This window comes from Cajanus cajan, chromosome 1, assembly GCF_000230855.2.
Source record: "Cajanus cajan strain Asha chromosome 1, NIPB_CcT2T_4, whole genome shotgun sequence".
Taxonomy (NCBI): domain Eukaryota; kingdom Viridiplantae; phylum Streptophyta; class Magnoliopsida; order Fabales; family Fabaceae; genus Cajanus; species Cajanus cajan.
In genome coordinates this window covers 11,890,196-11,901,345 of record NC_138517.1, presented here as the reverse complement: position 1 = coordinate 11,901,345, position 11,150 = coordinate 11,890,196, and the positions used below count along the sequence as shown (strand labels likewise).

The 11,150-nt window shown below is 33.8% G+C and overlaps 1 long non-coding RNA gene across 1 annotated transcript; it reads left to right on the top strand.

Annotated features, from left to right (window-relative positions):
* The first annotated feature begins 2,065 nt into the window (after window positions 1-2,065).
* LOC145958268 (uncharacterized) lies at window positions 2,066-10,627 on the top strand. The gene is made up of 3 exons (XR_014433988.1): window positions 2,066-2,900; window positions 3,786-8,628; window positions 9,514-10,627. It is a non-coding gene; the product is annotated as an uncharacterized LOC145958268 (long non-coding RNA).
* The last annotated feature ends 523 nt before the right edge of the window (window positions 10,628-11,150 follow it).

Here is an 11,150-nt window from a genome sequence, read left to right as displayed (position 1 = left end):
ATACAACAACCATTAAATACAACTTGCCAAACTACAACCCTTAACTTATCTATAACATCTCACCACATCACATCATAATGACTCATAATAACATGCATCATCATAACTAATCAACTCAACCATACCTCATCATTAGTAAAAAACCTTCACACTTCATAACATACGTCACTACAAACACATCAATAACATCTCATCATACCACACATCATAACATTATAAATCATCATTACTCATATTCATTCATCACATATTATAGCATTATAACATCATTCACCAATTTCTCAAATGTTGCACACATCATTCTCAATTCAAACATCCACATTTCATATCATGTATAGGCACAATGTCTTATAAACATAACTTCACACCTTCATCATAACTCAATCATCACTCATCCATAATTATCATTTCTAACACTTTCTCTTTCTTAACTATAGTTATTAGTATTTCAAACCATTCTCAATATTAAGCATTTAAAGAATAAAGTAACTCTCTATTACAATTCATGCACTATCTCTTCTTATCTTAAGCTTCTAAAACATTGTGTGGCCTAAATGCGATATCTAAAGTTTTACCTATGCTATCAAGTCGATCTTAATTTTATTTGAAAGTTAAGATAATTATATACAACTTCTATCTTGACATCAAAAGTTTATTTTTCCATATTTTATTTTTAAAAATTACAAAACTGCAATATTTAAGCCTAAAACTGAGATAGTTTGACCTTTTCTCACTAATTGGAACATAACTTGGTTTATATAACTTATTTTTGGATGATTCTAGTATCATTGGAAAGCTAACATCCAAGGCTACAACTCTTATAAATATCACAAAACATAATTCAGCCATATAAGGGATCCTCACAAGGCTTACAAATTATAAATGTAATATTTCACGCATAGAACGTGAAGCTCATCTTTTGGTTATTTCTTAACATTTTTCTGTAATTGTTGAGTCTAAATTTTAGCCCCAATTGTTTAATTTTTAACCCAACAAATAGAGCTCTATTTGGCTAATCACACAAAAAAAAAATCATAAAATCACTAAGGTATGTTTACTTACGATCAATTAACGCTAAATCATCTAATTTGTGTAAAACCCCCAATTCATACAAACCTCCCCAATTATCACCTAGCCTTAACCCTTATATATTCAAAATTTAATAAAATTTAATTAATGGTCATATGACCACATGAATCGCACAATCTCAATTAATTTATCAAACACATTCAATTACAAATCCTAAAGAGGCTTAGGGGTCACCTCACTGCCCATACCCCTCATTTGTGCCCATGAATGAGACATTCTCACTCCCTCCTCATCTCGAGTGATGATTCTATAGCACAAGCACATTCTATTTTGCCTCAATCACTACTTTGAGCTCTCTCTGTTGGCCTCATGTAGGTTTTCTTCTTTGTTATTACTCATCGTCTACGTCATATCTTTTAGTGCTTCCTCAAATGGTATCACACCCTCCTGGACTACAACAACTTGTACTTCCTTATTAGTTCCTCAAATGATGATTCCCAAGGCAATGAGCATGATCTTTATTATTTTGAGGCTACTCCATTCACTCCTTAGGATTCTCCTTTAAGTTTTTCCTTTACAGACACTTTTAGGGTTTAAAAAATTAACACATGTATATGACCTAACCCACTTTTTCGTATTATTAATAAGCCTTCGGGTTAGACTCAAGAATCCAACCTAAGTCTCCTATCTAACTCACTACCTATTGTTTCCAAAAACATTTTAGTTATATCATTAACCTAATTAATTAAATTAATTAAGTCTGAAGTCTAATTCTTTTTATTAAAATACTTATTTTATTAAATTAAAAATATTATTTACATTATAAACTTAATTAATTAGTTAACTAATAAGTCTATAAATTAATTTTTATTAAAAAATTATTTTATTTTATTTTAGAAAATCAAGATGTTACAATGGTCATACTAGATCTTTAGGGTCTATGTTGATGATACTTGAGTGACTAGGATAATTATTGTCTGGTAAGGTTGATTCTGTAACACCCTAGTTTTCAAAATGGTTATTATTACTATTATTATTATTATTATGTGGTATTTGGTCATAATTTTGTGATTATATTTTACTTCAATTGTAGCTAATTCACATTTCATTTATGCTTAATTGTAGGCTTTAGAAATATATGTATATTGTTGGGCTTAATTAGATAGTTGTAAACTTTCTTTTCAATAAAATCGTTTTCGCTGGGCTGACTGGCAAACCTCGGTGTTTAGGGCATAACTTGGGCTGTGATGGTCCAAAGGATGCAAAATTGGTGTCAATGGAAATCTAAGAGAAAAACGAACAACTTTTACAGAAATAGCCATTTGCAAAATCGGTCGTTTAGGAGGTCAAAATTGGAATTTGATTGATACAATTGGTTCTCGCTGGACTGATTGGCAAGCCTCGGTTTGTGGGGTATAACTTGGTCGGTGGTTGTTCAAATGATACAAACTTGGTGGCTATGGAAAGATAAGAGAAAATCCTACAACTTTCATGAAGGAAATATTTTCAGATTCGGCTGTCTATAAGGTCCAAATCAGTAGCTAAAGTCGATGAGGAAAAGAACATGGCACCAACTCCATTAATTCATCCCACCAACTTTAATAATTCATCTCACTAATTCATTCCACTTAGTTTTGTCTAAGATTTTTTCATTATTTTCCATTTTTTTAATGTGTCTTGAAGGCTATAAATAGCCCTTCACTTCTCCATTGCAAACCATCCCTCAATTCTCATTCTCTCTTCTCTTATACTCTCTTCTTCTCCTCTTCTTCTCTTTGAAGACCTAGAGGAATCCATAGGAGGTGGTTCTATCCTAGTAGAAGGAGCCTAGAGGAGGAAGCTCTTCTTTAGTTTCAGCGCTTGTCATCCAGGTAAGGGGGGGAGTGAGAAATCTCGCTCTGGGTGTGGGATTGTATGCTGGGTAGTGGGATTGGCCCCCAATCCTGTGTTTGTTGTATGTTATATTGTTTGTATGTTCTAATTGCTTGGTTAATATGTGTGTATGAATAGAAATTTTGTTGAGATTATGATTGTGAAAGTTATGAATATGATATGATAATGTGAATGTGATGTTTCTAATGATATGATGTGATGATGAAATATGATGTGAAATGACCATGAGATATGATTGACCATGAGATAGATAATGTGATAATGTGACAATGAGATATGAAATGTGATAAAGAGAAATGACCATGGAAAGTGATAAAGTGATATGAGAATGCATAGAGTCTTGTTTGACATGCATCATTTGCATAAAGTGATAAGGGTACGATATGGAATACGCCGCCAGAGAAGGCCCCCTAGTGTAAAAGCTGTGGGGATCAGTCCTTGGGGATGGCTCGGTTTGGAAGTCCCAGTCTCGCCCATTGTGTGCATGGGATGTATCTTGCGCGGCTTAGCTATCCCGACGAGACTCTGGTAGTATGTCCTTCTAGTGAGAGTGCGCAGAGGTTGTGTCCCGGCATGTACTCCTAGACTACTCTTTGTGTATTGCTAGCGGCAATATACTACGTGATAAGTGACTGGCGCCACATGCATGATAAAATGTAGTCCGTGTCCATACATGTGTCTTTTGATGTTATATGACAAATGAATATGCCTTGAATGAGTAAGATGTGATATTGTTATTAATCTATGTTATACATATTTTGTTTGTGCTTGGCTATCTGGTATATATTTCTACACTGTGAGCCGAGTGAGATGTTTTCTCACTCCCTTTTTCTTTGTGTTGTTTTTCTTTAACCGTTATACAGGTGATTATCAGCATGAGGCTGAGGATGTTGGTGGTGAAGCTTAGGCTTCTTTATGGGCTATGCTCTGATAGGACATGTGACATCGGGGTATAGATAAGATTAGATTAGGTTGTTAATGTTATTTTAAATTACTTTGAAAACTTTGAGATTTATTTCTTTGTAATTTCCGCTGATTATGTTTGTTAAAAATGTGATACTCTTTAAACATGTTTGATTATTAAAGTTATATTATTTAAATTTATTGATTTATGATATGCGGGGTAGAGGGTGTCACATTTAGTGGTATCAGAGCAAGTCGATCTAATCGACCGTGAGTTATGAGTCTACTATGCTTGTTTGGTAGATTAATAATGTGATGAGTTGATTGATGTGCTAATATGATGATTGATTATGTTGTGTGCATTGTGTTCTCAGGATTTGTTTGATAGACATGATATAATTTGATGATGCTATTTTTGATTGCTCTTTTCATAATTGCTTATTTGGTTGATACTTCTTGCTTACGTAAGAAGTAGTGGTTGAGTAGTATCACTCGTATGGTGAGCTTATGTACCAATAGTACGGATAAAGCCTATTGAGACCTTAGAATTAGGAGAGACATTAATTTGTCAAAAGTTTACGATTAATGAAATTTAGGAATCTATAGTAGTAGCGATTGAATCCAAGGAGGTTGTATATGAGAATTGGAGTTTTGATATTTTGATGAGAGGTTGAAACGTTCCTTGAGTATTGGTGCTTCATGTTAACTTTTATGGTTTAGGTAATATGTGAATATTATTCTCTAAGTCCTTTGCACTAAATATGTGAGCTGTTTTGGTCTAGGATTGTAATGGAAAGCTTGAATATGAGTTTAAGGTGGAAAGGAGTGAGTTTGGAATGGTTGAGGTATTTTGTGAAATGTTAGTACACTATTGCTGTATAATATGGGGATTATTTTCGTTAAAATTTTGTTGTGCCTGTATGAGTATCATATTGACAGAATCAGATTTTATGGTCTTCACAAAAGTAGTAGCTTTGGACGTTATCTTTCTAATGGAACTGGAATCAGGTAAAACGGAGGTATAGAACTCTAGTTATAGCTACTTTGGTGATCAAAGGTCTAGTTATAAGCGCTGAATATATCTGCTGCGGTTTTTGAAATTTGTAGCTAAGAAGATGATCTTTTTAGAATTCTATGTCTTCGTAGGAGTTGTAGCTTATTCTCTTATCTTTATTTTGAGATAGGTTTGAGATCATTTGAATAAGTATAACTCTCTAGGTATCATTTTCTTTAAACATTGTTGAAGGGATATGTATGGTTTCATGATATTTTTGAATCGTTGGGCAATGCAAGGATAAGAATTGATTTTGTTTTGGGGTGTTTGCATAAGGATTGAGAGGTTGTTTAAAGGTTGTATAATGCTATGTGATAAAGTTTGTTCATGTACATGCTTATCGATGGTATATTTGAAGGTTTAAAGTTGGTATTCTAATATGATTTAGTAAGCATGTATGTTGATATGTGGATAGATTACCTTAGGGATCAATTGGTGAATGTCGTGTGGTTAGTGAGATTGATCTTAGGGTGTGATATGATCATATTGTAGTTGAAGGTGGAGATATATTCAAGACGGTTGTATGTTAAGTATTACTATTTTATTTTATCTTATTTATTGATTGATTGATTGATTTATTTATTATTTTTATTGTATAAGATAAGTTTTCTAGTTCTTGTAAATTCCAGTTAAGGTAAACATGGATATGTCTCAGGTAGAAGTTGTATTTAAGTGGGGAGATATCTAAGCCAATTAGTGAAGATAAGAGTTTTATGATGTTAGCTTATTATTATTGGAGATTTATTGAAGGAATTTCTAAGATAGCTTTGCCCTTAACTACATTCACTAAGAGGAGTATTGTCTTTATGTGGGATAGTAAGTATGAGAGTAGTTCCAACCCTTAAGGCAAGATTGACTAGTGTTAATACTACTAGATTTTAGTAAGTCTTTTGTGGAACATAGTTATGTTTCTAAGATAAGATTGGATAGAGTGTGGATGCAAGAAGGAACAGATAAGTAGCTTATGATTCTAGAAAATTGAGAATTTATGAGAAGGAATTACCTTACCCATGACCTTGATTTGAAGACATTACCTATATGATTCTAAGCTTGAGGTATTTAGCGATCATAAGAGTTTTAAATATCTATTGACCAAAAGAGATAGTTAGAAATTTTTAAGGAATAAGATTTTGATCTTACTGGTTATTTGGCCAAAGCCATTGTGGTAACCAATGTTTTGAGTAGGAAACCTTTATATTTTTCCTTATGATTAGAAAGAAGGATCTTTTTAGGGATTTAAGTCTGACTTGTGAGATTACTCCTAGTGGTGAAAAACTAGGTGTGACTCGAGTAACAAGTGGATCATTGAGATAAATTGGAGAAATACAATTAGTTGATTCATATTGGTAACAAGATATGAGACTATAGAATAAGGTGATGGATAGGGGTTTGAATTGGTTGAAGATGGAGCAGTAAAATTAGTGATTTGATATGTATAACATGCTTAGGTGCTTGATCTTTACAGATGATCATAGAAGTAATATCAATATTATGACAGATGCCTTGATTACGATGATCACTAATATATTTAAGGATTGGATTTGATTGGAGAATTTAGGGACTTATGATTGATGTGTGAGACTACCTTTAGGAACATTGAATTGACTATGGTTGAAAATAACTAGTGAATTAATGGATGAGATTAGAATCTTTTCTAGTGAACCAAGTGGAAAAGATTAGTAGGAATATGATTAAAATTTATAATAAAAAAAAAAAAATTGGAATTGATGTTGTTTTGAGGTGCAAGAATAAATTTGGGTGCTTAGTAATCTTGAAATTAGAAAGATGATCTTAAAGGGAGGACACAAGAGTACTCTTAGCATCCATTTAAGAGCCACTAAGATGTACCAAGACCTTAGGAAAATATTCCAGTGGCCTAAGATAGAAGAATTTGTGTATGCTTGCTTAGTATGTTAGAAGGCTAAGGGAGAACATCAGAAACCTTCAGGTTTACTGCAACCTTTAGATGTGCCTGTGTGGAAATGAGATAGCATCTCGATGGATTTTGTAGTAGGATTAGCTAGGACATGGAAGAACTTGGATGATTATATGGGTCATTGTGGATAGATTAACTAAGTCTGCCCATTTTATTCCCATTAACATTAGATACCCTTTGGAAAGGTTAACCAAGTTGTACATAGGTGAGATTGTAAGGTTGCATGGGGTTCCTACTAGTATAGTTTCGGATAGAGATCCTAGGTTCACCTCTAGATTTTGGGATGGCACCCTATGAGGCTTTGTATGGTAGGAGATGTAGAACACCTTTGTGTTGGGCAGAATCTGGAGAGAGTGCCATATTAGGAATTGAAATAGTTCAACAAACTACTGAAAAGGTTAGGACAATCCAAAAGAAAATGAGAGCATCACAGAGTAGGCAGAAGAGCTACCATGATAAAAGAAGGAAAGACCTTGAGTTTAAAGAAGGAGATCATGTATTCCTTAAAGTAACTCCTTGGACTGGAATTGGTAGAGCACTTAAATCTCGCAAGCTTACTCTACGATTCATTGGTCCCTACCAGATCCTTAAGAGAATTGGTGATGTAGCTTTCCAAATTGCGTTACCTCCATCCCTATCAAATCTTCATGATGTCTTTCATGTTTCTCAACCTAGAAAATACATTCATCTCATATTGTGGAATCCGACAACATTCAGTTAAAGGATAACCTCACCTATGAGACTATACCTTTGAGGATTGAGGATAAGAGGGTAAAGAAACTAAGAGGTAAGGAAATTCTTTTAGTCAAGGCTATTTGGGGAGGAAACTTTGAAGAAGGCGCTATATGGAAACTAGAAAGCAAGGGGAGAGAAGATTATCCATTCCTGTTTTCAGGTAAATTTCGAGGACGAAATTTCTTAAAGGAGGGGAGAATTGTAACACCCTAGTTTTCAAAATGGTTATTATTACTATTATTATTATTATTATGTGGTATTTGGTCATAATTTTGTGATTATATTTTACTTCAATTGTAGCTAATTCACATTTCATTTATGCTTAATTGTAGGCTTTAGAAATATATGTATATTGTTGGGCTTAATTAGATAGTTGTAAACTTTCTTTTCAATAAAATCGTTTTCGCTGGGCTGACTGGCAAACCTCGGTGTTTAGGGCATAACTTGGGCTGTGATGGTCCAAAGGATGCAAAATTGGTGTCAATGGAAATCTAAGAGAAAAACGAACAACTTTTACAGAAATAGCCATTTGCAAAATCGGTCGTTTAGGAGGTCAAAATTGGAATTTGATTGATACAATTGGTTCTCGCTGGACTGATTGGCAAGCCTCGGTTTGTGGGGTATAACTTGGTCGGTGGTTGTTCAAATGATACAAACTTGGTGGCTATGGAAAGATAAGAGAAAATCCTACAACTTTCATGAAGGAAATATTTTCAGATTCGGCTGTCTATAAGGTCCAAATCAGTAGCTAAAGTCGATGAGGAAAAGAACATGGCACCAACTCCATTAATTCATCCCACCAACTTTAATAATTCATCTCACTAATTCATTCCACTTAGTTTTGTCTAAGATTTTTTCATTATTTTCCATTTTTTTAATGTGTCTTGAAGGCTATAAATAGCCCTTCACTTCTCCATTGCAAACCATCCCTCAATTCTCATTCTCTCTTCTCTTATACTCTCTTCTTCTCCTCTTCTTCTCTTTGAAGACCTAGAGGAATCCATAGGAGGTGGTTCTATCCTAGTAGAAGGAGCCTAGAGGAGGAAGCTCTTCTTTAGTTTCAGCGCTTGTCATCCAGGTAAGGGGGGGAGTGAGAAATCTCGCTCTGGGTGTGGGATTGTATGCTGGGTAGTGGGATTGGCCCCCAATCCTGTGTTTGTTGTATGTTATATTGTTTGTATGTTCTAATTGCTTGGTTAATATGTGTGTATGAATAGAAATTTTGTTGAGATTATGATTGTGAAAGTTATGAATATGATATGATAATGTGAATGTGATGTTTCTAATGATATGATGTGATGATGAAATATGATGTGAAATGACCATGAGATATGATTGACCATGAGATAGATAATGTGATAATGTGACAATGAGATATGAAATGTGATAAAGAGAAATGACCATGGAAAGTGATAAAGTGATATGAGAATGCATAGAGTCTTGTTTGACATGCATCATTTGCATAAAGTGATAAGGGTACGATATGGAATACGCCGCCAGAGAAGGCCCCCTAGTGTAAAAGCTGTGGGGATCAGTCCTTGGGGATGGCTCGGTTTGGAAGTCCCAGTCTCGCCCATTGTGTGCATGGGATGTATCTTGCGCGGCTTAGCTATCCCGACGAGACTCTGGTAGTATGTCCTTCTAGTGAGAGTGCGCAGAGGTTGTGTCCCGGCATGTACTCCTAGACTACTCTTTGTGTATTGCTAGCGGCAATATACTACGTGATAAGTGACTGGCGCCACATGCATGATAAAATGTAGTCCGTGTCCATACATGTGTCTTTTGATGTTATATGACAAATGAATATGCCTTGAATGAGTAAGATGTGATATTGTTATTAATCTATGTTATACATATTTTGTTTGTGCTTGGCTATCTGGTATATATTTCTACACTGTGAGCCGAGTGAGATGTTTTCTCACTCCCTTTTTCTTTGTGTTGTTTTTCTTTAACCGTTATACAGGTGATTATCAGCATGAGGCTGAGGATGTTGGTGGTGAAGCTTAGGCTTCTTTATGGGCTATGCTCTGATAGGACATGTGACATCGGGGTATAGATAAGATTAGATTAGGTTGTTAATGTTATTTTAAATTACTTTGAAAACTTTGAGATTTATTTCTTTGTAATTTCCGCTGATTATGTTTGTTAAAAATGTGATACTCTTTAAACATGTTTGATTATTAAAGTTATATTATTTAAATTTATTGATTTATGATATGCGGGGTAGAGGGTGTCACAGATTCGAGTAAACTGCTTGTATAGGAGATCTTCGTTGTTCATACATGACAACACATATAGCGCAAGTAAGCACATTGATGTTTAGTATGCAAGATGTAGGATGTAGCATATGATGATGTAGGATGTAACATATGATGATGTAGGATGTAACATATGATGATGAGTTCTATTGTGGTTATGCATGGTTCCCCTATGGTGGGACTACATGATGATGTCATGAGCAGTTTGAGGCTTGAGTTATATGTTATATTAATTCTATATGCACTTCCTTATTATTATCTTATGTTATTGTTTATCAAGTTTACCCTAGTTTTTGTTGTGTTAACTGCAATGATGATCATGTTTTGACATAAGAGTAAACCAAGTTTAGTTAGAGAATGAGTAACTTGGAGCTGTTGTGGCCATCTATAGAATGGTGGAAGTTTGAGACAAGCTAGTCTCATGACTTTGCTTTTGTTGTTTTAGATTGGCTCAAATATAAAGTAGGTTTGATGTTTGTTTGTAGATAGAGGATGTTATTCACTACTTTGGTGACCAAGAATTATTTTACCGTTTTGATTTTGATCGATTATTGAGATCTTGAGTATTATATGTATATGTGCATATATATGTGTTTGTGTGTGTGTGCATCATGTCCAAGTTTTGTAGCATGATAAACCTAGGTTAGGCGACTTATGTTATCCACGACATAACTTTGTTTATGTTAGAGTTGTGCTAATGTGAAACTTGTCGAGTTGTCACATCCCTATTGAAGTTGAGGGCCAGGCATGAGTGGTTCGTCTGACCTTTATAGTGTCATCAATGTCCCAATCATAAGTCTATTGACATTATTAAAATCATTGCATTCGTTGTATTATTTACTTTGATATTTGTTAGACCATCATAATTTTATCCTTAAAAAAGCACTTTAATAAGTAAAAAAAAAAGTATTTATCAATTATATCCATAATCTCAATTTCTAAACAATGTAAAACTTTTTAACATTTCAGAACATATATATATAAATAATACTTTTTTTTCTCGAGCCTATAAAATGTTAAATCAACCTGAATACATGAGAATAACTAATATAATAATAAAGTTATAATCTCAAAGATTATTTTAAATTGAAACATGTTATAATCTAGTAATCAAATTAATAAACTCTTTACTAAAAATGTCTTGTTTAGTCAAACAAACTGTTAAGATAGTCAAGCTGACCAAACTAAAATCAAACACATGCAACACTACCTATAAGATAAGGTATCGTCATAGAAAGGTTATAGAAATTCAATTATTTAAGAAGATTAATGGTTGTTAAACGATGCAAAACTAGATTGATAATCATAATAATAATAATAATAATAATAATAATAATAATAA